Source organism: Columba livia, chromosome 5 (assembly GCF_036013475.1).
Source record: "Columba livia isolate bColLiv1 breed racing homer chromosome 5, bColLiv1.pat.W.v2, whole genome shotgun sequence".
In the NCBI taxonomy this organism is placed as follows: domain Eukaryota; kingdom Metazoa; phylum Chordata; class Aves; order Columbiformes; family Columbidae; genus Columba; species Columba livia.
The window spans coordinates 43568145-43592993 of record NC_088606.1 but is presented as its reverse complement, the minus strand read 5'-3'; the positions used below and the strand labels follow the sequence as shown (position 1 = coordinate 43592993).

General features: G+C 39.4%; 1 long non-coding RNA gene across 6 annotated transcripts in view; it reads right to left on the bottom strand.

Moving 5' to 3' along the window:
* The window catches only part of LOC135579668 (uncharacterized), a 55920-nt gene that overhangs the window by 13078 nt on the left and 17993 nt on the right, over window positions 1–24849 (bottom strand). For 3 of the 6 annotated variants that reach the window (XR_010473258.1, XR_010473262.1, XR_010473259.1), the window contains exon 2: window positions 4718–23918. This is a non-coding gene — a long non-coding RNA (uncharacterized LOC135579668). The remainder of the gene's footprint in view (window positions 1–4717; window positions 23919–24849) is intronic. The other 3 variants (XR_010473260.1, XR_010473261.1, XR_010473263.1) reach the window with 3 other exon arrangements.

Sequence of the window (24849 nt, the reverse complement as noted above, 5' to 3'; positions counted from 1 at the left end):
TGTTTCTTGTAACCGAAGTAGGCACTTTTAAACTATTTGTCTGTATAGTCTCTAGAAAAATAGTGACCTAATGAAGCTCTCTAGACTTCACTGCAAATATATAACCATTACTATTAGCCTCAACTTCAATCCACTTCCATAAGCTATTTCATCATAGGCTGATAATTTCATAGGTCTCTACAGGCAACACGTAAGAAGCAGATTGTACTTAACAGCAAATAACTATTTGACCAAAACACTAAAGTTTGGTGGCAATTACATGAGCAGTAGTACACTACAAGGCAGCCAGCTATTAAAAATTTAAAGCATAACTGCTATCTGCACAGTAGGTTTTGACGCATATGTTAAATAATATTTTTTAGAAGCTTTCTTGTTCTAGCTTAGGCATGACATAAAGACCAAATAATGAAAATGATATTTCAAAACTCTCTACCTATTGGTCAGAACTGAAGTTATTGCCTGTCATGTGAGATGTGCCCATTTATCTCATGTTAGTTTAAGAGTCATGATCTGATGTGATAGTACACAAGTAAGCTGCAATTTCCTTACTCCTATTTGCTTAATTTCTTTTTGCTCAATATAGGTCTGAAAGTGGGAGCTGTACCTACTGTCACTAAGAGCTGTTACTGGTTGTGGAGATGAAGCTGTCTGTTGTACTGCTATACCTGTAATACTTCGCAGGCTGAAAATTATTATACTAACAAAATTTTCTGCAGAAATTGCCCAGGGCAAAATAAAATTCTCACTTAGTACAAGATCTTAATTTCACTCCTATCCAGGCAGTTGTGTGTGGTCTCTGGAAATTATGAAATACAGTGATTGAAAACTATGCTGCAGAGATGCCTCTACATGTTCTTAAATTGAAAATGAGAAGCATCCCTCATAATCAGGCCCGCTAGAGAGCACTTTTCTTCTCTGTTGCCTCTCATTATCTGTCACTCAATTATAGAAGACTTCTATATTTGATTTCTTTCATCAGTTGTATATTTATTTAGGGCTGTAAGAAATTCTCCCTGCAAGTATGTGATTTAGAATCTTTGGAAATGCTGATTTTAATTAATTGTTGGTATTTCTGAAACAATTCAGCTGAAAGTCTAGGGTGAAAGAACAATTTATCCTGCTTTTTTTCATTTCTGTTGTTGGTTTTTACTAGAAGTATTTCCATGGCAAGTGTCGATATTTTTCTGTTCAGAAGGTCCCAACATCATTGTCCACTATTGTTTAAAGCATGAGCTACTAATGAAAAGTCACTGAGAATAAAATAAGTGAAATAAGATTTGTATGACTTGTAAGCCACACAGCCTTTTCATTGCATGAACTCTTGTGCAGAATAACTTTGCATGGCTCAGAAACGAATTTTTGTCTCAACCTGTAAGAAGGGAAACATTCCTTGTGTATGTGACAAAATTAGAACATTTATACAAAAAGTTATCAAGGCTGATAAAAGGGCAGCTGAATTTTTACTGTGGCTATGAATTAGTTTTATGAAGTTTCAGAAAGATACTGTAGTCTTCCCTGGTAGAAAAATTAAGGTCTTTTTCTTTTTGTTTGTGTGTGTGTGCATGCGTGCGTGTGGGGTTTGGTGTTCTTGTTGTGGGTTTTTGTGTTTTGTTTTGGTTTTTAGTTCTGCATTTAAAAAGCTGTTTTCTCAATTACAGAGTACCAGATTATAAGGAGAGTGCTCAGAGACAATGGCAGTCACCAACAGCTACAAAACTGAAGAACTGACATCCATGAGAAGAGTGCTTACATACAAAACAAGGTAAAAAGAAGAAAGAAAATCAGAGAAAATGAAGAAGAAAAAAAACAGGGGAAAAGGAAGAAACATTAAGAGAGAAGATATTGTACAAAGGAGAATTTGGAGATATGAAGAGTGGTATCTTGAAGAAGATGAAGTCAAGATGCAGAAAGAATGGGTTCATAAATGGAGGTCAAACCAGAAACCTGAGAGACTAAAAATTTGTATGAGGCATTTTGATTAAGGAAGTCAACCAAGATAAAAGTAAATTTGAAATTAAAAAAAGAAAGACAGAACACAAATTTAAATAATGAAACACTGAGTATTAGGTCACATGAAAGACTGAAAAATGAGCAGTTCTGTGAGCAACAGAATTTGTGATGTCTGGTTTCTTACAAATTTATGTCTTGTGATTTCATTTTCTGTTGTTCTGGGAAATATGAACTCTGACCAAAGGTTTTCCTGGTGTCGAGCATTAATAATAATTAATAATTGTGCATTCACTAGAGCAAGTACATGCTGCAACCTTTCCAGCAGTAGAGGCAAGTGCAGATCCTCCTTCTTCACTCAGTCATCAATCTCCATGAAAACTGCAGGAAGTTGGTATTTTTAAGACCTTCACTCTGTTATCACTGAGGTTTCAGCTTACCAGTGGGTTTAAAAATGGGTCATTAGATATAGATGCTCATATAAACATACACATAGCTGGATCAAATAAGCCTTAAGAAATAAGACAAACTGGGTGGAACAAATCCCATAGGAAGAAGAGCTGTGGTTATTGAGTGGAAAGGAGATGAATGAGGCAAGACAAAAAGGAAGCTGACTTTGTCATGGCTTCAGGACAATTGTTGAAAGAGGAGGTAAGATATATTGAGACAGCATTTAATAGAAAGAGAACTGGGAAGAAGGCAGAAGAGAGCAATTTATTGAAAAGGAGGAGAGGAAAGGATAGTGAAAATAGTGTGGCCAGCAGGTTCTGCAGAAGGAAAGAGAAGAGAAAGCTGTGACTCCCCAGTGACAGGCAATAAGGAAAAAGAGGTTGGAGGGCAGGAGACAGCTCAGCAAACTGAAGGAGGAGATAATGAGACGAGAAGAAAAGTGAGCATATGCAGCAGTGGGAAATACAGCAGTACCATCTGACCGAAGGGACAGAAGGCAACGGGCACAGGTGGCCAAGTACAGAGATGCGGATATGGGGAAAGAATAAGCTGACATAAGGATGAACTGTGTGAAGAAAATTGAGTAATGGGCATTAGATCACTTCTGCCTTGCAACTGTGTGCCAGGGCTTGAGGAGGGAGGCTGGAAGGGGCTGGCAGGCCTGCCCAGCTATTCTGTGTTGTGGACGCTGCCAAAGGGGCAGGTGGAGCATAACTGGTAAATGCTTTGTTCATGAGAGAAATATTGAATTATGTCTGGTAATTATACAGCAAGTGAACTAAAGATAATTATGTGCCTGTGCATCAGTGTCTCTGGGAGTATCAATTAATCAGTGTCCCAGTCAAAGCTGATTGTGAGCTCTCCAAGATGACATGGATTCATCAGAGCAGGCTGGCGTCAGCACCAGGATCAGCATCTTTGATGAATAATGGGGTGGGATTCCAGGGGATCGCCAGGAATTCAGACTCTGCAAGCAAGGGAGCCAGCTGGCTCAGAGGCCTAGAAACTCTGAAATCACAAGACAACCCAGAGGACAGACCCATCCCAGTGATCCAGACCAGGGAAGGAAGCAGACACTGAGCAAAATTAGCATGATCGCGAAAGTCACAGCTGGTGCTCAGGAGGCAGGCAGCACTGAGTCCGATGAGCACCATACTGATTCCAGCCAGCAGCTGCCAGGGATCATACTGCATTTCAGAAATCCTATGTGTTGGTATTTGCAATGGAAATTCCAGCTTACACAAAACATCAGAAAATGTTGTCTTTCCCAGACTGAAAAAAATGCATCTGTATTTCTAATATTTGGCCAGCTTTGCTTGCCACATAATAATTTTTCTTTAGACACAGCTTCACTAAAAATGAAACTTTCTGAACATGCAAAAGACAACACAAAATGAAGTAGAGTTACTTTTCTTCTGAAAGCTTTCTTCAGCTCAGTTTTCCTTCTCTCTCCCTATTTATAGTATCCTGTTGCTTGACTTTTTCTGTCATATTTCCCTGCCCTGAAGCTACTGGAATGTCCTGTCCTTGACACAATCAGAGGTTAGCCACAGTGACGTTACAGCAGCCTGCACTGCAACGATAAAAAACAGATTTGCTTCTCTGTCAGCCACTGCAGAAACACAGATGTTGAAAACTGTTTAAGATCATAGAGCTTGTTTCTTATAGTGACAAGCTGGCAGGAGCTCCTCTCCTTGTTACTTACCAGAAAGAAGGCAGCTGCTTTTAACACAATCTTTCCTTGCTGTTGTCTTAACTGTTCTTTCAGTATGTTTCTGACATAGACCAAGTCTAAAATGTCATCTTATCACGTCATACATTGCAGTTGAGAAATAAATATTTCTATTACAAGAAAAATTTCTCCTCTTTATCTCTTTTTAGGATGTAAGCACAAAATGGAAAATATGGAAAAAATATTCAACCCTTAACTGTCAGTACTATGTAGCCAGAAGCTTATCTTTACTACTATCATCTCATGCCTATCATGATTATCTCACATTTCAGGTATCTATAAGATATAAACATCCTTCTAGATATAATTTTTTTCCCTATATTAATAATTTGTGTAATGTTATATATAGATGAGCTTTGGGACAAGGGTTTTGTATCAAGTTTCTGCTCTATGACGAAACAGAAACAATGACCAAACATACCATCTCCTGATCAGAAAGGGCCATCTGAAAGATATGAGTTTGCTGAAATAACCACTTGTGCTTTCTCTCATGGGTCTCACAGTCAATTCTAGAGATCAGTCTGCAGCTCTGGACTTCACAGATACAGGACACAGGTGTTTAACATAGAAAAAAACCCCAATATTTACCAGCAGATAGATAGCTCAGAGAAACACACAACGCTGGATACAGTCTTGACAATCTTGTCCAGTACACAGCCGTGGATGGGATAACTTTCTGAGGAAGCCATACTGGCAGGTCAGTCCAGAATGCTCTAAGAGAGAGACATGAGGAGTGTAACTGGACTCCTGACAAAGACTTTTCAACTGTAATTGGACAAAATCGTTCCACCTGCCACTGACTCTGCTGTTTTTCTTCCTGTTCCCAAGCAGTGTGAATCTAGTAATCAATAAATAACTAGGACTGTACAGATCTTTCATCTGCAAGAAGCACACACAGCTGTGCATGAAACAGAGGTGGAACAATATAAAAACCCTAACTAAATACAGCTAGGGCTATGGACATTTGGATAAACTGAGCTCCCTGAAGAAAGTCACAAGGACGTATTAACAAGTCTGCAAAATTAAACAGGGAATGGATGACTGCACAAGCCAGTAGGAAAAAAGTGAGTAAATATGTGCAACCATGACATTTAATAAACAGCGTGTTAGAAGCGAACATGATTGCTAAATATAATATGTTAGTGTGACACCTGCTACTATCTACATTGCTTTTCTCTTTGTTTTTGAGATGACATTAACTATATTGTCTATAACTAGATTGAACTGTAGAAGTCCTTTACCTACAAAGAGCACACTCAATTCTCCAAAAAGCACTGTGCTCATGCTGGTCTGAACAAAAGATGCATTGTGTAATGGTGGAGAGGATGGTGGTGACAGTTGGTGGTTGCTGAGGCTGAAATCTTCCACATAGCCACAGACCTCTGACAGCAACAGTACAACCTTCTCTTTGACTTGCCATTATTGTTCTTCTACGTTGATCTGCATGAGATAATTCTACAGGTGAGAGACATATGTATAAAACTTGCCATCTTCTTCTAAATGTGATCTTGAGATTCTTTCTAGTTTTTAGCCACTAGAGAATGCATTGCATAATCACATAGCAAGACAAATATATGCCCTCAAGTAATCTAACCTGCTGGAAGAGAACGAAGCACTTGAGAACATACTGAAATATTTTTAACCTTGCACATATCTTCTCTATCAGCACTTTCTGTGATTCTTCTGCTTAGTTGGGTCTCATATTCAGCTCCACACAAGATGCCCTAATCATTATCTGATAGCCATCATTGTTGAAAGCCATGAACCTCTTTAAGGCTAAGTTTGTCCTTGGCAATATTATTCTCTTTCCCAGAATCATTCAAGAGGCTTAGTTGGCATTTCAGCTAGCTTGAAGAATGTCTTTCTTCTTTGTCAAAACAACAGTAACATTTTACCTCAATTTGGGGCAGTTCAGAAATCCATACTGCCTTTCTCCTTCATATCCTGTTCAGTCCTCTTGATCTCTTTCCAGTTATTGCAGCAGGCTCCGTTCAGAGTTCAGCAGTATGGATCAAGCAGCTCTTGGCCTGCTGCACTCTGCAGCAGCCATAGAAGAATGCCCTTTTTACCCAACGCAGTGCTCAGCCAGGTTGCGTGTGTTCATAAATGGAAGCAACTCCCACCCCTCCACAACCCAGCTGAGGAAAGCTGGGCAGTACAGACCAAGTCAGATGTGTAGCACACTTGGTCTCTCAGAACAGCAGGTAGATTGTCAAAGAACTGAATGCCTGGGCTTTGGTCCCATGCATCTGATCAGGCAAAGACACTGGTGCTTCATCTCCCGGCTATCTGCTCGACACAGAAATGTTTGGATGAGCTGCGAATGCAACGTTTGTACCGGTGCAAAATGCTTCTTAACCTTTGTCTTGCTGACATTATGCTGTGCTAGAAGAATACAGTATTTATTTTACAGTTTAATGCTAAAGCAAGTCAGGAAAAGTTTCCTGAAGAAGCACAGACATGCCTTCAGTTTCAAAATCTATAAGAACAGTAAGTTCTTACTCGTTAGAACAAGTACTTTTTCTAGATCAAAGTGCTGTCTGTTTTTATTACTACTTTCATTATGATGCAAAGAGAAGATACTCTGATCTGGAAAACAGATAAAATATTTCAACCATTACAAAGTAGCAACCTCAATTCATTATTTTTGAAATAAATACAGCTCTTTTATCATATTATGGCACATGGCAGTAGTAACAGAAAAAATTCACTACTAGTTAAATTTTAGGAAACAATAAAAGAATTAAAGTAAAAACATCCTATGCTAAGTGAAATGTCAAAATTCTGAAATGAAATTATTCAAACCCAGTTTTCATTTTATTCAATTTTCCTGAGGAGTATTTGCTGAAATTTGTAAGTTCACAAAGAATGTTCTTTTGAAACATTCTTCTTTCAAGCTGTTTTAATTACATTTTCTGGCCAATTCTATACTTCTATAGACTTCTCTGGTAGTTTACTTCGCAGATCCTTATGTGAAGTGTCACATCCTGGATGGAAGTGGAGAAACCCCCATTCAGCTTTCTAGTTGTATTGAAATCAGCTGTTTCAAACTTAGAGGTTAGGCAAGTCACCAGAAGCTCAACAGCAGTTTTGCCTCTTAAAGGCATATAGTCAGTAGGAGCTCTTGCCTCAGGCCAAGTTAAGATCCAGATACTGTGGAGAATCTACTTCCTACAGACACTTCTCTAAAGATGGTGAAGTTCCAGCACGTGGTTCTGTAGAAGATCTTCTCTGTACCATTTGAAGTATGCTTCCATACTCCCATTAGCACCCATGTTAGAGGTAGATGGCCTGTACTGGAGATAAACTGAGGCATGGAGTAGTTACCCTTCTGAGGGGATAAACAACATTCTGGAATCCCAGAAGTCTAACAGTATTAGTGCTCTCTTTGGAAGAATATTTCCAAATTTGGCATCCCTTACAGCTGGAACAGAGGTGCAGTCTTCAGATCTTCTCTAAAAGGTGCACACAAGCTAACCAAACAGTAACTAAGGGTCTAAGTATCAGGACATGTGGCAGACAAGATGGGATTCAGGACACCTACTCCTGCCTACCTGTATCTATCTTCCGGCCCCTTAATACCTGGTTGATGTAGGAGGTCAGGGAAGCAAATGAGCTCCAGACATATCTGAGCTCTAGGCACTGTCAGCATGTGACAGCTCAGGCTCCGAACACTGGCAGTCTGACTGATTGTCCCTTGAGCAGGGCAGAATTTCATTTACAACATTTAAAAAACAACATTTAAATTGAAAATTTATCATTCATTGATCCACAAATATTTGCTTGTAAACATTTTAGGCTCTACAGATGTGCACAAATCAATGTCTCAACTCCTGGAGGTCATCAAGTGGCCTCAGTGCTCCCAGATTCATAGGTGTGGGAGCAGCGAGCTGTGCCAGAGCTTGGCATAACCTGAAAAGCCTGAAGGTGTGGGTTGGGGCCCTGGATTTCAACAGCAGTCTCACAGGGCAGACCAGAGATACCCAGTCCTGCAGATTCCTGGTCTGTCTGAAGACCCATATAAACCATATTAAGCCTTGGGATATTTTCAGGTAAGACAACCACAATCTCAGCAACCTTAGCAGCAGCTGAGTAGAAATGACATCCTTGTCCTTATGGAGAAATGTACCACTATGAAGGTTTTCAGTACTCCTGCTTCTTCAACTGGTATATGTCTTTCCGAATTTTCTACATTTTGAATAACTATGCTGACAAAAAATAGTTTATGGCTTAAACCAAGCCTCACTCCAAGGCAAAAGTATACTGAAGTAATCCCAGGAGATCAAGGAACTCATTCTCTGGATGACAGAGTTACCAAAGGCTCTGTGTGTGGCTGCTCTTTTATCATTTTCAGGCAGGTTCTCTTGCCTTCGTAAAGATCACTGCAGCTTCTCTTCAGTGGAGTGACCTTTACAGAAAACAATGGTGGAATAGCCTGAAGTCACAGAGGCATTTGTGCCTTTAACCATTTTGAGAGAATCTTGAAATAGACACACTCAACAATCTGAAAAAATAAGAGTCAGAGAATGCAAAGTCAACACTCCCCATTCGGTGTCCTCAGAACTATTTTAATACATTAAGTAGTGTTTTCACCCGCTCATGGTAGGCCAGGGAAAACATTATTGGAAGACAAGTCTAGAAAGAGAGTCACAAACATAGCTGAAAGGAACTTTTCCACAGATTTCTTGTGGAAAAAAAAATGACTGGATGTCCTGAATGTCCTGAGGCTTCATTCTCTGCTAGCGCACTACTAGTTTGGGGCTTTACGACATCTAAAATACCACTCTATAATGTTCTATTATGGTGTCACTTATTGACATGTGGCAGAATGCAACCCCCCCTCTCTCCCTCTCCCTCCTTCAGTATGGAAGGAGTAGGCACATCTCCCTCTCTCTGTGCTACTTGAGGCTAACAGCTTCTTTTGTTTGGCCCCAGAGCACCCTGGCCAGGGCCATTAGGGGAAGGGAGTGCCGAGGGCCTGCGGCCAGTGTGGGGGATGTTTGGAGGCTTCAGGGGCACCCACAGCCAGTGTGGGGGTGCAGAGAAGCTTCTAGAATGCCTACAGTCAGATCTGATCAGCCAGTATAAAAACGGGATTCTTGTCGAGACTCCGCCCATTGTCGCGGGTCTCTCGGAGCACGAGCGAGATGCTGCCACCGAGAGCCCCCCTCCCCTGGATGGAGACTCCGCTTGCCTCGCTGCCACGGGTGTGAGTAAAACTTCTCGCAGGATTGCGAGTATATTTATACTTTCCGTGCACATATGCACGTGTAACTTTCTGTGCTCAATATGAGCACGTGTAAAATTAATCCTCGCATAATCCCAGGTGTATTTTCCTTCCGTGCACATTTGCATGTGTAACTTTCTGTGCACATTTGCATGCGTACTTTCCGTGCTTAATACAAGCACATGTACTTTCCGTGCACATTTGCACGCGTAACTTTCTGTGCTCAATGCAAGCACGTGTATAAATTATTTCCTCGCACAATCACGAGTGTATTTTCCTCCCGTGCTTCCACATAAGCACATGTAATATTCACATGCACATTTGCACGTGTAAGTAAATTAACCCTGGCAGGATTTACCCTCGCACAATTGTGAGTGTACACTTTCTGTACTCACTATGAGTACGTGTATCTCTTTAAAATAATCCCACACCGTGTTCAGGCAAGTGTGTACTCCTCCAGGACTCAGGGACGGCTCCAGCATTGTTTTGGGTGAAGACATGTGCATGCACTCTGTGGACCACCTGTTGTATTAGTTGCTGCCTCTTAATAATTTTCCTCAACTGATATCCGAACCTGTATTTAAGTCACTTTTGGAGTGCTAAAACCCTGTTTCTCATTGGTTTAATAAAAGTTGTATTGGACCCTGTTGTCCCTTAAACTAACCTTGGGGTGCCTCCGTGACATGACATCAGTCAGGATTTGTGAGAGGCTCTGTATAAATGCAGCAGCATTAGACCAGCAATTCAAACATCTGTCTCAGAGCAATGAAATTTTCCTTTAGCTAATTTCTCATTCACAAGATAATTGTTTTCCATGCTCTTTCATGTAGGAGAACTTGAAGAGCAAATTCACAAACTTAAGACAATTATTCTTTATCTCATAATAACTGTACATCAGATTGGGAATCTATTACGCTGCTTCCATAGAAACATAATTTATCATTTACTTATTTGGGCCAAGAATTCACCGACTTTCAGTTCATAACATCTCTATTATATTTACCAGCATACAGAGGTGAAAACATTACTAAGACACACATGGACCAACAGCTCATGATATTTTGAGTCACTGCTGTGGTAGGAACAGCAGTAATACAACTCCAGAGTCACCCTGATAGTAATCCAGTTTACTGAAGCCAAAATATGAGTCATACTTCCTTCTGTCAACAGTACCCTTGGTCATCGACAGAGTTTTGCCCTCACAGGAGTGAGAGGCTGCTTTGTTACCTGACTTTCTGCTGGGAGAGGACATTGCCTTCTGAACCAAAAGCCCACTGAAGAATGCCCTCCATTGTTGTCCTGGCCCTGGTCAGGTCCCAGGCACTGCAGCACCGGTCTTGGTTTTGTGCCCTGAAAGGTGGAGAGTTGATGTAATTCATGCCATGATTACTTCCACTCCTGGGTAAGGTTTTACTGTCTTGGCCTTGCTGTACAGCTTATGTTGACGGAAGCTGATTTAAACAAGGATTAAATATAGTTGCACTTCAGTGTCACTATTCACACATATAAGGAAGCTGATGAAAAATAAATGGAGATTGCATTATGGTTATTTGACTTTGTAATATATTTAAAAGCTGTCTCTCACTGCTGTTCCCATTTTCCAAATTTGACTGGAAGCTGGGACCTAATTCCCTGCTCCTTTGCATTGAACAGGGAAAAAATGCTACTATCATGATAAGGTAGGATTCTGCAACTCCCAGTTTTTAAACATGTAAATACAAGGGCATCTCTAAACAGCAAGATTTTTAACTGAAATCAAGTAAGCTCTGCTGATTTACCCAAATCGATTACCCAGATTTTGTCTTTACTAGAAGCTTAATGTACTTCATGTTTGAACTTTCCAAAGAAATTTGACATTAACTGACTGACAAGCCCACAGCTGCATAACAAAACAGCTTGCCCTTTTTATTTGAAATCATATTTGGTTAAGAAAACCAAATTCTTCATTCATATGAGCTATCCTAAAGAGGCATACACAAGCTAATGCAAAGACAATCATGGATAGATTTTGCCACATATCCATTTAACTGAAGACAGAATCGTGTTTAATTACCACTACAGTGATTACTGATTAATGCTAAATATTTTCACTTCAGGCTTCTGGGTACTTTTGATGGTCTTTGTCAATTGTTATTAACCAGATACTTGTTCCAAAATACTAGATACCAATGAACCTGACTGCTTCCTTTGCATAAACACTTTTCTCCCTGTGGGTGCTCACAAATTCTACTTAAATAAAGCTTCACTGCTGTATCATACATAATGATTCACAGAAATTATTTTGTTGTCTGTAGGCAAGAAAGCTCAGTAATTTCTCAGGTAAACAGTAAGGCTTAATTTTAAGCTCAGATATACTAGTATTTTGTATTACTGTTCTTGATCTTGTCCCATTTTGTTTCTCTAGTTGGGGGAAGAGTAGTGTCTGAGGACCTCCAGTACCTCACTATGGGATGCATAAAAATGCACAATGATTACAGAACGAGACAAACTTATTCCAAGAAATTAAGAATGTGAAGATAGCATCAAGAACATGGGTACCAGGAAAATCCCAGACAGCTCACCTATTTGGCAAAGACAGACTCTGCAAGTGGGGAAGAAGTCACAGGGGTTGTGAGTTTGAGTGATTTCAAACAAATGTCTCCATCCAACAACGCTATACTTTAAAGACAAAAATGCCATATTAAGAAAGCAAGCCTATTCACATCTCTAGAGCATTTTAGGAAATAAACTCTTGCAAAGAAGCAAATCAATAAGTTTTTTATGCTGCAAGAGCCGTTATGAAACAGATATCAAAATGTCTTGATTCTAATATAATGAAAGAGGTACCAGGTGGCCTCAGCAAGACAATGAAATTGTTAAAAACAGAGACTCTTGAACAAATGGATGTGCTGGTAAATGCTATAAAATGTTTGAGACACCATCAGCTCCCAGATTGTAAAAACACTTCACTGGTGACAGACGGTTTGCCGATCATCAACTTGTCACAAAAATCCAATTTTAAAACTTAAACCAAATATGGATTTTTTAGAAATACAGAGTCCCATAGATCTCCTTTAATGTAAATGAGAGAGTCTAAAATGCTGCTATTGAGCATTGTACATAATAATACTTCCACAAGTGAAACAGCCCTGGAAAGGCTTTGTAAAGAAAGAAGCTCTTTGGTTAATGTGAAAGAGGATTTCTCCATATGGAATCACACACCTAGAGTATGAAGAGGAAAACTGTAACTGTGTAGCTATCAATGCTAACTGCTTCATGTTTTGGAGAAACTACATTGGGAGACATTTTCAAGTGAGCATCAAAATTATCTATCAAAATCTTCTGACTTCTCCTGGAGGGGAAAAAAACTGACAAACTAAACAAAAATCATATTATGGGAGAACAAGATAAACATGACTCTTATTATCTTCATGGTTTCATTTGGTTACCAAACCATTATATTAAAATTCAAAGATACCAAATTATGAAATAAGTACAATGAGCACAGAAAAAATTCTTTAAAAGTTTTAAGTAATAGTTGAAAAAAAAACCCTCAGCAGATGTATATTATAGTACTTTAATCTTTGGTCCATGAAACACCTAAAAAAAGAGTGAACACTTGTGGAATGTAGTTGATAATAAAATGAAATATTTAAGCAGCAGTTCACTGTTTATAGTGAAGAATAACTAAATTTAATATTAAGCCATTCATTAGAACCCTGTGCAGTAGTAGGTGGAACTGTCTGGTAAAAACCAGAAACTCTAAAATTAACTTCTTGTCCCTCTCTCATCAAAACAAACAAATCAAACCAAAAAGTAAAAAGAAATTTTTCAGAAATGTTCCAAAGGCCAAGAATAAAACACAGTAATTAAGAACACGTAAAAGGAGAGGGGAGAGGACGGAAAACGCAGTGGTAGCATGGTAGCATATTTCTAACAATATGTTAGGGTCATGTGTATCAGATCCACTGAGGGATGAGGCATTAAGAGGCAATTATGACTGGATCATAAAATGGCAAACTAATTCTCATTATAGCAATTATAAGACTTTTCCTCCAGTATTCTGGCACCCATGAAATATCACTTGGTAATTAAAACTGTATCTACTAATTGGTCACAGAAGATACAAGTTATTGAGTAAAAATAATAATAATAATTTAAAAAAATCAGATCCCAGAAATGTATTTTAATCAGAAGGAAAATAAAATACTTTCATATCTTCATTGAAAGAAACTGTAGTAAATAGAACATTTCTTACCAGGAGGAAGGGAAAAGGCAATGGAAGGAGAAAGAGGGATGTACAATATAAATGTACACTATTTGCTTAGATTACTTATATTATTTCCAGACAAGCAACAAAGTAGGCTAGCTTCATTAGAAAGTATAATTCAAAGGCTGAAGTTTCCATGATCAAGATTATGTCTAGAATATATGATTCATAGCTGGTTTTAAAAGACAAACTGCATAAAAACTATTAAGTTATTTAGTCTAGACTGTAAATATGAAATAACAGCGAAAGACTGAGATGAGATCATGCAGATGATAAATACTCGCTCCCAAACTAACCGTCACACAGGATTCAGTACTATCTAGTTTACAGAATGCATATTTCTCCATTGCTGTCTCACAAAATACATAATGTTGCCCCAGATGTCTATATGAAATGCAAAACAGTCTGTTTTTCCTTTGTACATACAAAATGGGAATAGTAGGTGGTTAAAATATTTGGAAAATCCATGTTGAAAGCAGTAAAAAGTTGCTAGAGACAGAACTTGAATGGGGTTTATAGATGTGTGTATTGGGATTCGGTCCATTCAGAAGATTTAAGATGGGCAAGGGGAAGCTACTGTTGTTATTGCTTTTTGTAGGAAGAAAAGAGCAATCTTAAAACCATAGACCCAGGCAGCAGCTCCCACTATATATTGCTGGAAAAAACTATTAGTACAGTATCTAATATGGAAGGCTCGACATATTCTGTGAGAACAGTGCCAAGTAAACTCTCCAAAATGGACAAAAGTGGTGGCATACCTTGCAAAGAAAAGATGGCACAGCAGAAATACTAAGCTTATGGAGAAGCTTTGATACAGAGAGTATGATCTTGTGAAATGAAGCAAAGAACATCTCAAGGGGAAAATAATTGAATTGGATACTCCTACTTCTCTAATCTTCTATACTGCCTCTCTTCAAAAGCATTTTCGTCTCCTCCATGCTAGCAAATAGTCAGCTCCAAAAAATGTCTCAGAAAGCTAATAGAAATGTTAAATATTCAGATCAAGTTATGGCAGTATTAATATATAATAATATGAAAGCAGAGGACAGTTACACTCAATATACGGTCATGTATCCTCAATCATGTAGCAAGTTGTCTTAAGGCCTGCCACAGTAATTACAATGGAAATGTTTTATTGTTAATAGCTAAAAATATTTACTTTTTATTTTGAAAATATTTTCTTTTAATTTCTTAACTAAAGCATTCTTTTCTTGGTTTCTCTTTTTCCTACTCAAGTGCTTCAGTTTCCTGAGAACCCATAGACAGTTAATATGTGAAAAGATGCAAAGAAAAATGAGTTTAGCCTGGCAAATCATAACCAATTTCCTTCCTTCAACACCTTACCTACTCAGATTAATTTAGGACTATGTTTTCATATGGGTGAAACTGTTCAGAGGCACAACATCCTTATTTATTCTGACGTTTGCAGGTGCAAATTTGCAGCTGTATATTTGCTTTCAAAGTAGTACAAGGCAAGTCAATAAAAGTTCTGTAATTATTTAAGAAATGGAGATGTAAGGTGAAAATAAGGAAGCAAACAGAATCTGGCCAAAAAGCTAGACACCTGCCAGGAGAAAGAAGACTCTAATTTCTTTCATTAGAAAGCACATTGTGCTAAGTTTTGTTGAAATTCTCATGTTAGAACTAACCTTTCCCAGCTGTGATCTTGCCTTGTTTGAGCCAAGAGAGGCAGAAGTGGAGTCTTGGGTTGGAATGGGAGCAGAATGGAAGCCCTTTGTACCACGTCCAGCCTCTCTACCTGTGAATTTGCTTTCCAGAGGCATGAAGATGAATTAAAACAGGTGAAGCACCTCTGCTCTGCAGCTCTGGTCCATGCAGGCTGAATGCTGTGCTGTTAGTATGACTGCAAAATCTTGTAATCAGTGAAATGTGGAGTTGGTCTCCTCTGCACATTTGGAGTTTAGTTTTCTATATGAGAATAGAAAATTCCTGCACTAGGAATAAAACAATCCCACACAATATTGATGTATCGTTCCAAATATCTTGTGCTTTTACAGTCTACATATTAAGCATCGATACCAGCTTTTAAATGTGTCTTTTCACACTGAAAGAAACCGAGAGGAGAAGAACAGTGATGTAACGTGGGACTAGACAGCAAAATATTTATCAATTTCAGACAGTTTCCATGTCCTGAAGTATTTTGTGTTTCAAAGCATCGCTGAAGGAGCAGCATTAATAGTAAGGCAAAAGATTAACTTCTGTCCAATAAATAGTTCAAAATTAAATGAGAAATAGTTTGTGTTCTCTGTTCTACAATTTCTTTCTGTTCTGATGAGGCCAAATGACCTTGACATTAAGACTCCAAACCATATTTGTGAGATTGGGTTTCTGTTTCCAGCTTCTGCTGAAGAGCTGCTGTGTCATCCTGAGGAAGTCACTCTCCCTCTTTGTGGCCTCAATTTCCGTCTGTACACAAGGGGTAATATGACAGTCATAGCCAACTTGGTACAATTTATTGCATTTTAAATTGTAAGGCAGAGCCTGAGTCTTGCTGCTTTTTCATGTAGATACAAAAACAATCCTATTTTTGTCTTGCTGCTATTCGAAGAATTTTGTTGTCTATTGTGCTGTATTTGCGCTTGGGGCCTGAACCGCAAGTGCCAATATACCAGGATGAAAGCTAATCTCTCAGCATTGCCAGCCTGTCTGGAACTAGGTGATACCTAAAATCATACTAAAACCTCTGTCCCTCTCTTTCTCCCTCTCACATGCATGCACCCTAAGCCACCTGTCCACACCAGTCTGACAGCCAAAAGAAGTTCCAAAAAAGCTTCCAAATTCTTCTGGGATTATCTGAACCATACTTTGTGAAAGCTTCGCTTCAACAGTTTTATTACAAGCACAAGGATTTATGAGTGCATAAACTGCAAGTCGCCTACTGTACAGCCTATCAAAAATAAAAAAGGAATCAAAAAGGTTCGTAAGATCACCGTCCTGCAAGTGTAGTGCATTCCCCACCTAAGCACAGAACTGATCTGCTTCAACCCATGAGACACATGCTCTGACGTTAAGGAAATTGCATACCTCCTGGGCAAGGGATTGCAACAAGTAAAATGGCTGTGGAAAATAGCTGCGAACAGCAATCCAGTGTCTTTTCCTCATATTACATGGCATGGCACTGCAAACTGTGCTTTGTAAAACAACCCTGTGCTAACAGCTGGAATGTACCGGCATCTTTCCTGCCCAGCTCTACTGTTTTAATGATCAATGAAGGAATCTAGTGTCATTATCACTCTCCTACCATGCCCTCCTCAACTCTTGGACTAAAGACCATCAGTAGTCTTCGAGAAAGTGATTGGTAATCCTGTTCTACACACATTCTTGATACACAAAGTTGAAGCAAATTCATACACAGCTTAGAAATATCTAGAATAATCTCTAATATAATTAATTTGGCACAGACCTCCCAGTTATTCTTCAATGCAGAGTTAAGAATAGAAGACCTTTTCACAGGACTGCTTCGAGACAATATTTTGACAAGATGCTGTTTATAGGACTGCTATGGACCTAATAGTAAAGATGAGGGGGGAAAAAATCCATGCTATCCAATAAATGGTCAAAAATGAAACAGAAAACAGTTTATATTATTTTTACTACCGTTTCTTTCTGTTCAAGAAAGGCTGAATGACCTTGACAACAAAGCTCCAGACCACACTTGTGAGATCAGGTTTCCATTCCCAGCCTCTGCTGAAGAATTGTAAGATTTAAGAAGCCTCTGCTGTTGCACAAAGATTGAATTTCATTAACATGAAACAAACAACCCAGAGTTCAGAATGCTGCAAAGTAGATCAAAAGGTTAATTCTTCCTTTGATGGAACAAGAAAGAGCTTTTAATACTTCAGCATACCCACAATGCTGACAGTAATAAGGGATTGTGAGTTTGTCAGTCACAGACTGAAAGGTGATCGCATCAGCCACTTAGAGGAGATCTGGGCTTGAGTCCTGCCGGGTGACAAACAAATGATAAAGCACTTTCACTGACAAACAGCAGAACGCATAAAACACATGAAGATTTCATTGCCGGGGCACAATATTCTCAAACAGAAATAACAGCTCTCTGAAAGAAGCTTTGTTCCAAGAAATATAGCCCCACTGGGTTTGGGTTACTATGCTGGCACTCCATCAGTGCCTACAAGTTTTCATCCCATGCAGACAAAACCTGAATACAGGCCTCCTTTTCCCTTTTACTTTTGTTTTTTTTTTATTTTCTTTTCCTTTTATTTATTTTATTTTTTTTTTTTTTGGAGGGACAGCCGATGGGATGCAAAGTTGCCAGACTTTTTTCTAAGACACGCCTATTAGTTCCAAAGGTTCCCCAAAGTGCTTTTGTCCAAGTTGCAGAAACACTTTCTGAAGGTTGAAAGACCTTTAACTCATCTCTTACTCACTTGAACACTAGCTAAGATAGCAGCCTCCTATTGGAATAAAGGCTGGACAGAATGTTGTTTCCTCTTTGGATAACCAAAGTGAAATCTTAGGTTCAAAACACAAAGCTGAAAGCAGAGTATTTTGCTTTGTCTCAGCACAATATCAAACTGCAGCTCTCTAAACCAGCACATACTTCATGCTCACACCTCCCCTGGAGACTGAGCCCTACACCAGCCTACACCTTGTGTGAGGCATGGTGACCTCCCTTCTTGCTCTTTTCTGTAGTGCAGGTACCATCAATTTTGACAGACAAATCCAGGGACTTAAAATAACTTCTAATACATTTTATTGCTTGAAAAAATGTTTAAAAAATGTTCAGTTGCTTTTTTTTTCTCCTCAATGAAACCTGTCTGCAAAAAGAAACTCTTAGCAAATTTGTTTGTCTGAAAACCTCCTTCCTTAAGACTTCATGTTGGAGTCCTTGATTTATTTTGTTATTTCTAGCAAAATTAAGTTTGTTATTTCTAGCTTGTATTATATAAACTCTATTTAGATATGGGCCTTAACTGCTAAGCTGTCAGAACAGCTGGGAGACAGGACGGGGCAGGACAGGGCAGGGCAGGCCAGTACAGAGGGGAGTTCTGCTTTATCAGTATGTCAAGATATTGGCACACTGAATATTTAGATCTCACATAGTAGTTTGGAAACTAACTTGTAAACTTCCATCAGGGTTGTTGGAAAAGTGCTTCTGTACTTAATGTGTGGTGCCTGTGGCTGCTTCTGCTCAGCTATACTCTAAGGATCCTCCACTTGAACATGTATGTGATACCACAGACTGTAGTCTTTGCAAACTGCACTTCATAAACACAGTGGATGTTCCCATCTGCTTTATTTTTTAAAAGCCCTAATTCTTGCAAACTAAAATACTGGTGTATATGCTGTCCTCCAGTCTGTGAAAAGGTAGAGAAGAGGAAAGTTCTCAGACAATAGCTTCCCACACCATCATATTTTTGACGTCGTTAAATGGCTGGTACAATCATGCAAAGAGTGATTATATCTGTATTAATCTTCATGTACATCTGAATGATCTCCACCTGTAAAGTGAGACCAAGATTTCCATAGTCATTTAAACTGTATGTCAAGGCAAAACCAACTCCAGCATGTACTATAACAAAAAATCCAAATTCTTTTGCAGCTCCCTGATAGCAATGTAACAGATACACTGTTTATGAAAGTACTGTTGTCTTCAGGATGCTTTTCCCATTCATTGTTGAATGTGGTTTGTAGAAGACACTAGCACAACATTTTGAAAATAAATGCAGTCCTTTATGAGGAAAGACATATTCTATCTCCTTCATCTTTACCATCACCTTTGAGGGATTTTCCCTCTCTTTCAATATAATTTAGTCAGACACCTTCATCTCAGCTTTCAGTCCAGATCCAAACAAAGGAAAACAACTAGGAATTATCTCACTGCAGAAATGCTGTACACAAAAGAATACACTGGCTTTTATTAGAGAGAAAGAGATCTGAAGAAGAAGTTTGTATGTTTGTTTCATTTAAAGCAGATGCCAGTTTTCATTCAACCTGAGGTTTTTAAGGAATATAAACCAACAAGCTATCCTGTATCAGAATAATTTTTTAAACAATCACTTCCACCCACTGGGCCCTTTAATTCCTGTAATAGGAAAATACCATTTGGGAAATAACCTGTTTCTAGCTGATGATGTATTTATAGCCAAATACAGGCAATGAGAGTGTTTGCCATTTTAGCTGAACTATTGACTCTGCAGGTGCTGTTCTGTGCAAAATAGGATCTGGTTCTGAAATTAAAAGCTGTGGCCGAGTGCATGAGCTTTCAGTTAGGCAGGGGAATCAAAGGCAGATGATGTCCTTTCTAGCTTTTAACCCTGGAGAAAGCAGGGGTCAGCTCCTGTTTGAAAAGTTTCGGGGCACTCTGTCCACAGATTCCTTTCAAACCATTCTTCTAACCTTGGTTGCTAGACTGCATTGTGTCCCAGTTCCCACTACCACTATCTTCAATATATTCCTCAAGCCAAAGGCAGCAATCAGAAATTAAGGCTATTGTGCTTATTCAAGCAATGATGGCACAGGAACCACTGCTGGCTGTGAGGTTGGTGTGGAGAGCACTTCCATGTCAGTACTCTTGTTCAAAGGGATCTTGTTGGAGACTGAAAATCTGGCCCTTCATTTTCAGATGTAATTCATTTTTGAAATACGGTATTTCCCAGTGGACAGATTTCTTACCTAGATCAACCTTCACACTGCTGGGATCAAACAAACACGGATCAGAAGAAAAGCTTCTTATCTTAAGAAGGGCTTAGCTCAGGCACAGTATCTGATCATGCCCCAAACTGTGCTGCGTATCTCACAGTACTGAGCCTGTGCACCAGAGGCTTCAGCTGTACACCACTCCAGGTAGAGCAGAGGGGCGGGAAGCAGTGGGGAGGAAATAAGACAGGAAACAAGAATACAACAGCAACGCATCAGACGGGATGTGGGCACGGCAAGGCTCGTTGTTCCTAATGAACCACAACAGAGCTCGGGTTGCCTCCCAATTGTGGCAGATTCTGTTCTCATGGAGAGATTTGAGCATGATGAGTGGCAAGAGGAAAGTATTCTCACCACGCTGAGTATATAGCCATCCCACTGACTACCATATAGCACGGAGATTTGTCCAGGTTTAAAATTAGCTACTCAGGGTATAGCATGCCATACTCATCTCACAGAGTGGAGGTCAAAATGGGAATGAAACACAGCTAAGGAGCTGAAGAAAATGAGCTTATCTTGGGCTCTGTGCTGCACTGGACCAATAACAAAATGAGGCAGTTTAAACCTAGCTAGGATGCACCTGTAACATGTCACTAGTTTGAGTGTGATATAGCCATACCCTGGCTGAGGTACACCCAATGGACAAAGAGGCTTCACTTCTTCCCCCTATCACACACAGATGCACATGTGATTTGAGAAATTTCCGTCTTCCTTCCACAGCTCCTCCTGGATCACTCCACACCACTTGCCCCACAAAGCAGAGCTCTGGCACAAGAACGTCTGGAAAATTAAGTTTTCCTCGTAAGTTTGCAGAGTTCTCTCTGGGACTGGAGAGCCTTGCACATTATTTTACCATAGCAGTATTTATTAGGCGTGGCACAGAGCTGTTCCAGGGTTAGTACAGTTGTTGTTATGAACTGAGGATCTCTGCATCACAGTCAGTTGAGGAGTATGTACAGCTTATTAAAGGAGACCTCACGCAGCACATGGGGTACTAATGTTCCTGGCGGATTGCTTATTCTTTCAAGAAGAGTCATCTGCAAGAGGGGAAGTCCCTAGTGCTTGGAAGCCCTAATGCCCTTGAGTTGTCTGAGCCAGGATAGCAGGTTATTTCTTCAACCCTAAATCTGACCAAATGTTAATTGTTAATGTCATCATTAATCTGAGTGGACTGTGGGGAAAAAATGATAACAAAACGGAGATGCCTATTGTTGGTCTTTAAATCTATGTGAAGGGCTTCTACATAAAAGTAGCAAGATTTCCATGCAGCAGACTTCTCAAAATATGAATGTAGATTGCTTAAGGTTAGTTTCTGAGTTGAAAAATATTGACCTCAGATTGAAAACTCAGAGGCAGAATCAAAACCAAGAGTGCAATATTCACGTCTTGCTGATGAAGTATTCCCATCTGGACATTTTCTCCTGGCTACTGCATACCTTGTAAAAGTATTCTGTAAGGCTCCCAAGTAATAGGACTACAGTCCTTTTACTGATTAATCCTACAGAGGTTTGAAGGGCACTGTCAAAGAATCATAAAAATTACAAGCCCTATTAATTAGAATCCTGCCTATATGTCTGCCAAAGAAGGGATTATTTTCTTCATTCCTTTTTCTGGGGTTTCACTCATCCGGTTTTAAAATGGATGAGGAGAACCCATTTTATTACAAAGGAACTCTAATTAATGTTCTTTTACGGCTCTGGAGAGTTAATTCCAATTCTGAACTCCATTTACAGCATTGCAGCCATGAACTCAAAACCAGCAAAAGACATTTGAGCTCAGGAGCAGCTGTGCCTCTTTCCATGTTACTCCCCTGTTTTACTTCTTGTCCTTCTTCCTTACTAATACAATTTATAGGAAAATAGGATCTGTTTAGCAGTTCATCTGCTCCTGCTGCATAATCCTCTGCAACACGCTGATGGCAGTTGTGGGAATAATTATGTGACCAGGAAGGTTCTGGCAGTGGGTAATGCCCAGTGGCAGGAATGAACTTGAAAAGAATAGTTTATTTCCATGCACAGTCCTTCTAGAAAGCCAGAGAAATGCTTAGAAATCAGCAGAAAGGAATGTCTTTTCAATAAAACCACAGAATTTGCAGGCAATATCCCTAATCTGTCTGCCCAGCGCTGTCACAGCACTTTGACCAAGCCATTTAGTTCCGACATATCTCAGGCTTCTCAGCTGCAAGGCAGGGACAAAGTACTCCTGACAAGGGTGTTCTGTTTCCACCTCAAGACAGGGCTTATAAGTTGGGCACTGCTAAAGCATTTTCAGACTCCCAGAATTAGGTTTAAATGTTATTAAATACAGAAGACAGTTGAATACCCTAACAGAATGTGTTTCCAACAGGGCTCAGTGTTTTTTTAAAGGGTCTTTGTATGGTAATGTGACATTTTACAGCCCACATGTAGGCAATTATCTTTGAAAGAAAAATGACCAATTTTTTTTTTTTTCTTTTTGAGAAGAGGCTTTGATTAAAACACATTTCTGGGGGAGCTGATATGCAAGGATGGAATGTGGATACAAGCTGATTCAAGAGCTGGAGCTGTTATTAAAGGTACTAGAATTAAGGAGCTTGAGGAGGCCTTAGCTAGAGACATTCAAAGAGCATCAGACTCCGACAACTGGAACCAGTGTAGTCTGTCATGTCTGTAAAGTATTTTTCAGTATCTCCTAGAAGGTTTTCTACAACTAGACTTCTGCATTCCAGCATGATTCTCAGTGAATATAATTCTCAGTGAATGACAGAAAATAATAATTAAAAGGCTTGTTGTTGCTGCTTAGCATCTAAAAATTGTTTGGACTACTGTGTAAACAGAACATGCAATAATAAACATTAATATTGGTTGAATTAAAACTGGTTATATTGGTTTGAGTGCATATTAACTAATATTTCTTATTGTCCTCAGAACTAAGCTGTTACAGCAATGAGGTCACTGTAGTTTTTACCACAATTATACTGAGGGCAGGAATAGGTCTTAGTGACAGAGGCTTTGAAACTGCAGTCCAAACCACACATTTTGTCTCCATCCACATAGCACCTTTGCTGTTCGAGCAAAAATACTTTCTCTGGTTTAACTCACAACCAGCATCAGAAGTTACACCGCTTGCCATGCATACAGCATTTCCACATGCTGTGTGCATGGTGTCATTGTTTACTCAGGATACAGGTGATCAGTTGCATTCACATATCATAAAGACCTGACTAAACAAGACTTCAGCATGCTTGGTAATCTCCAAACCAGGAACATATAGCGTGTGTTCACAACTATTCTTACCAAACCCATTTTTTTTCCAGCTATGTTCATTCGGTTATAATTTGACTTTCATTGACCACTCCTACATTCCACAGTTACACCAACAAAAGAATAAATTTAGGTCCCTTCAAACACTTCCTTTGACCTCTCCTTGCTTCCTCATTCTCTCTTTCCCATAACAGTCATACATTCAGGAGTCTCCAGTTGAGAGTGCTCACCATAGGAACAAGGAGGCAGGAAGACAGGTTGGGCAGCAAACTGAAAAGGCACAAATGCAAATGTCTTCAGGATTCAACATTTCAGTGTCTGTGCTGGATGTCAGTGCTTTTCAGGTAATGTTTTCTCCATCTGCTTTGCTTGGTGTAAAGTCCAGGAAATCTGAAAAATAACAGGCTTCATTTAAAAGCACAAAAAATCACAACCAGCCTTTTTCTGGGATTTAATCTAGGACCACGTGAACATAAATTGCAACCAGTCATTTGTAAATTAAAGGGAACTAAGAGAAGATAAACCCCAAAATCAGGTTTTTTAAAGAGTTCTTTTTCATTCAGAATAAAAATGCAGCCAGCTTCTGGGCAGCTTCATTCATGAGCCTTTGCTTGTAAATGAAGTCCTGTGAATCTGAAGAGCAAACCAGGTTGACAGACCAAGGACTCCAGTGAGGAGCAGTAGGCTGCTTACACAATTTCCCATTACCAGAGAGTCTGTCAGAGCAGTGAGGTGTTTATTCTACTGGAAAGCAAACTGAATCTGGTTATGCTTAAGCCTTCCAGCTGAACCATCCTTAACATAAGAAATCTACTCCCCTAACAGCTTTGGGTTTTTGGCCTGTTTTTCAAAGGAAATGAGTCAATGTCTTCATACTATTACACATCTCTTCCAAAACACTGCTAGCCAGTTTTAACCCAATTCATCAGAGGATATAGTGTGCTTACTGGTGTTGTGAAACTAGGCAGTCAGGTGTAGAAATGCAGGAATGCCCCTACTGGGGAGAGGCAGCAAGTAGCCTCTTTTCAGACATCAAAGTGTCTACAGGAGGGAGAGTCCTACTCCAAGACAAAAACCTATGGGAAATCAGGTTTCATCAGTTCTACTGCTGCTGAAAATACTCATTTGATCTTTTAATGTCAGCTGGAGGATAAAGAGTCTGTTAATGATTGCTGTTATTGCAAGAATCATAGAATACAGCCTTCTCCTAAACAGCTTACAGTCCATTGTCAAATCATTTGTGTTCCTTGTCCTACAAGTCCATTTGAAAGGCTGTCTCAGAATGTCAGTGCTCTGATTGTCAGAAGTCTGGAAATTAGAA